The sequence below is a fragment of the Mus caroli genome, unplaced genomic scaffold (genome assembly GCF_978045245.1).
Source record: "Mus caroli unplaced genomic scaffold, Mus_caroli_1 scaffold_2, whole genome shotgun sequence".
Taxonomy (NCBI): Eukaryota; Metazoa; Chordata; class Mammalia; order Rodentia; family Muridae; genus Mus; species Mus caroli.
In genome coordinates this window covers 95,336,487-95,340,220 of record NW_028227257.1, presented here as the reverse complement: position 1 = coordinate 95,340,220, position 3,734 = coordinate 95,336,487, and positions in this window count along the sequence as shown.

The window sequence follows — 3,734 nt, the reverse complement described above, 5'->3', positions numbered from 1 at the left end:
TTGTGGTGTGTGTGTGTGTGTGTGGGGGGGGGGGACTCGTATTCCTCCACTGTGGGGCAGCATTTGGAGAATGCTACTTCCCCACTGTGTTAGCTTTTCCTCCCTGTGACAAACTATTTGAACACCTCAATGAAGGAACGGCATGGCTTCACTCCATCAGGGCTAGGGGTGGGGTGTAGGGGGTGGGGAGCAGGCTAGAATAGAGCAGAGACAATATGGTATCTGAGAAGCAGAGAAACCTTTTGTTTTGGGGTTAGTGGGTTTCCTCTTGCTTTTATTCTACCTGCTCCCCTGGCTGTTGGGTAGTATTGGGGACATTCAGGCTGAATCTTCCCTTTCTGGAAATGCCTCCTTAGACCACAGAGATGTGTGCTGCTAACCCAGGCTCTTCTTGGTCCAATGGACTTAGCCAGCAATCTCCAGCCGCCAGGAGCTCACTCAGATGTCTATTAGACACGTCACTCCCCTTCCATTCTCTGAGCCTAGTGTCTCTGCAGGAGGATATTCCAATTTAAACATCACTACCCCATCTCGGTAGTTTGACACAAAAATTTTTATTTCTTGTTTATGGTACAGCCCTGTGTGAGTTGGTAGTGGGGTGACCTGCCAAGCATTCAGAGGAGGGAGCAGGGAGAAAGTCTTATATCACTTTGGGCTGCTATAACCCCAAATCCAATAGGCTGAGTGGCTTAGAAATGGGAATTTATTTCTGATTGATTTGTCAGCTAAGATCACAGTGCTGTCAGATTCCATGGCTGGTGAGAAGTTAATTCATGGTGTACAAACAGTTCCTTTTGCACTGTGTCTGCACACAGTGGAAGTGACCAAGCAGCTCCAGGCCTTTGATCATCTACTGATCTCATGGATGATGTCTCTACTCTCCGTCACTTCCCAGAAGAGATGCATTATTCCTCCTATCATCCTCTTGAGGTTAGGATTGCAACAGTCCAGTGACAGGCACTCCAGACCCACATTCCAGCCATCCGAGGTCTTTTCTCAGTATCACCTAATCAGCCATGGATGACAGTGTGAGGTGCTGTTTATCCTGGGGTGTATTGCTTTCCAGCTGTGAACCCACGGAACCAGACATGTTATAGGTGTCCTGACTTACAGGACAGCCAAGAGCTGGGCATTCCCAGTCCAAAGGGAGAAGCAGACAAGAAGGTGGGAGTCAAGCATTCTCAGAAGGTCCAAAGTCTTTAACCTGGAAAACAATCTTTGTCTCAAGGCTCTGCCTCTTGGGATTACCAGAGTAGAGGTCACACCTTCTAGAGCTTCTTGGTGGGCTTGCGCCCAGGGTTGATTTTTGTGGCTCTGTTGACATTGTATGCCTGTAGCTTTCACACAGGGATGATATGCTAATGGCCCTTCTGTCCTGGGGTCTCATGGAGCCCATGGCTCCACTGGACATGGTCTGAGTGGGCTGTGTGACTCTAATTAAGTCTACACCTTCACTGTACCCTTTCTGGTTCCTGAGACACCCTTGGCCATTCTTTGGCATTCAGGTGAAGGTAACCATGCCCTGAAGACTTGTTTATCTTGTGTGCCCGCTGAGATGGCAACTGAAGTTGACCACCTACTTGTACTTTCTGTTGTGAGAGCAGCCTTTGTTGTAACAGGGCCTATGGAGCTGAACCTGAAGAGACAAGAAGTACAGTGATGAGGAGTGAGTAGAGCCTTGAAGTGGTATTTTATGTATGTCAGTATGTAGTGGGTATGCAGTCACGTCGTGGGCGCTCCTGAACCCTTCCTTAAGAATGGTTCTTTTGCCCAGGCCCTAACATTTTTGGCCTGCAGCACTTGGCTGGTCTATACTAATGTTCATATGGGATGATCACCTGACCACACTCCTGGTGTTCCCCCTAAACACACTATGCCGTTTGTGTGCAGTGGCAGAAACAAGGGAGGGTGGGGAAGGCTTCATTTGGCTCCTGGTTTCAGGTCATAGTCTGTCATACTGCAGAAGGCAAAATGGAGTGGCGTGGCCCATGGTGTATGGAGAGTTTAGTGGCAGAGGTCTCATGTAGAATAGACCTGGAAGCAAGGATAGCTAAATCAGGGCCAGGTGCAGGCTCCATCTCTCAGAAGCTCCAAGCCTTCAAAAGAAGCCCATAAGCAGGGGCCCAAGTGCTCAAAACTGTGTGTATGTGGTGGGGTGGGGTGGGGCAGGCACATTTCAGATTAAAACTAACATCTACCTCAAAATCTCACCCTTAAATCCTTTCTATGTTAGACTATAAGAATTAAACAAAAGCCAAGTTGTATCTCCAACTCTTTGCTTAGGGGCTCTTCAGCCAAATTTCGTGTCTTTTCACTTGAGCTTCTGACCAACAGCTGTCAGATGTGGCTCCCACAACTCTCCTCAGGTTTGATTCATTTGCTTGAATGTCTCTCAGAAGTCAGGGGAGGCACTTAACTGGTTTATTGTGAAGGATATATGGTTATAAAACCCCATCAGTAAAGAGGTTTACGCTGTGAGATGTGGAGAAGAGGGGGTGAATCTTCTTTATCCTCTCTGGATGCATCACTGGATTGGCCGACTTTCCACCGCTATGCCAAATATCTGAGATTAAAACAACAGACAAGATTTATTTTGGTTCATAGTTCCAGAGATTTCAGCCCATGGTTTTGTTGCTTTAGTGCCTGAGGCCAGGTAATAAATATATCATGGCGTGGGAGGGTAGCAGAGAATAGCCTGTCTCACAGTGGACAGGAAGGAAGAGGGAAGAGGGGAGAGATACAGACAGAGATACATACATACATAGCATATGCATGCGCATGCACACACACACACACACACACACACACACAAGGTGGGGGTAGGTAGTGGTAGACAATGCACCAGGGACAATATATACCCTTCCAAGGTTTGAACCTAATTGATCTACTTCCTCCAAATAGGCCCCACCTCCAAAAGTTCCAATAGCCCACTGAGCCATGGATACATCAATGAATTAATCTATTGAGGAGCCTATAGCCTTTATGGTCCAGTCATCTCCAAAAGTCCTGCCTATAATACTGCAGCACTAGGGGCCAGTCCTTCAGTGCATGAGCTTTTGGAGGTATATCAGATCCAAACCACAACCGTTATCCTCTGGGAACCTCCATGAGTTCTGCTGTCCAGAATCTCCAAACCCTAATTTGTTTTTTGTTTTTTTTTTTAATGGAGACTTCATTGTATAGACATGATTGCTAACCGACTGGCTGGGGAAAGCTCTGCGAACCTCCTCTTCGACATTCCTTCCTGGAAGGGTAAAGCATAGGACCTCTGGAGTGAAGTGGGTTTTAGGACCTACAATCAGACAAGGAAAATCAGATTATCCTTTTTATGGCCACTGAAAAGCTTGGAAAGATCAGAATTTCTCCCTAGGGGAGGAAGCTACAAACCAGAAACCATGGTTGAAAACCAAAATACATTATGTCATAGATCACAAGCTGCCATGGGAAATAATATGAACTAGATAGTGTATACACAACAGAGCCCAGCTTGGGAAGCTAGAATGCATAAGACAGAGGCACTGAAAATTTTGCATCTGGGGAGGACCTGTTTTGTGGCTCACTTTGTTGTGGTGGTGGTTTAAACTGGAGAGAAATGGGGTTACTTGCTTTACACATCATGATTACAGAGCCCTTCATGAGGGAAATCGGGGCAGGAACTCAAGCAGGAACAGAGGCAGCAACCGTGGAAGAATTTCTGGCTTCTGTATCAAAAGATACTTTCTGACTTGCTCTTC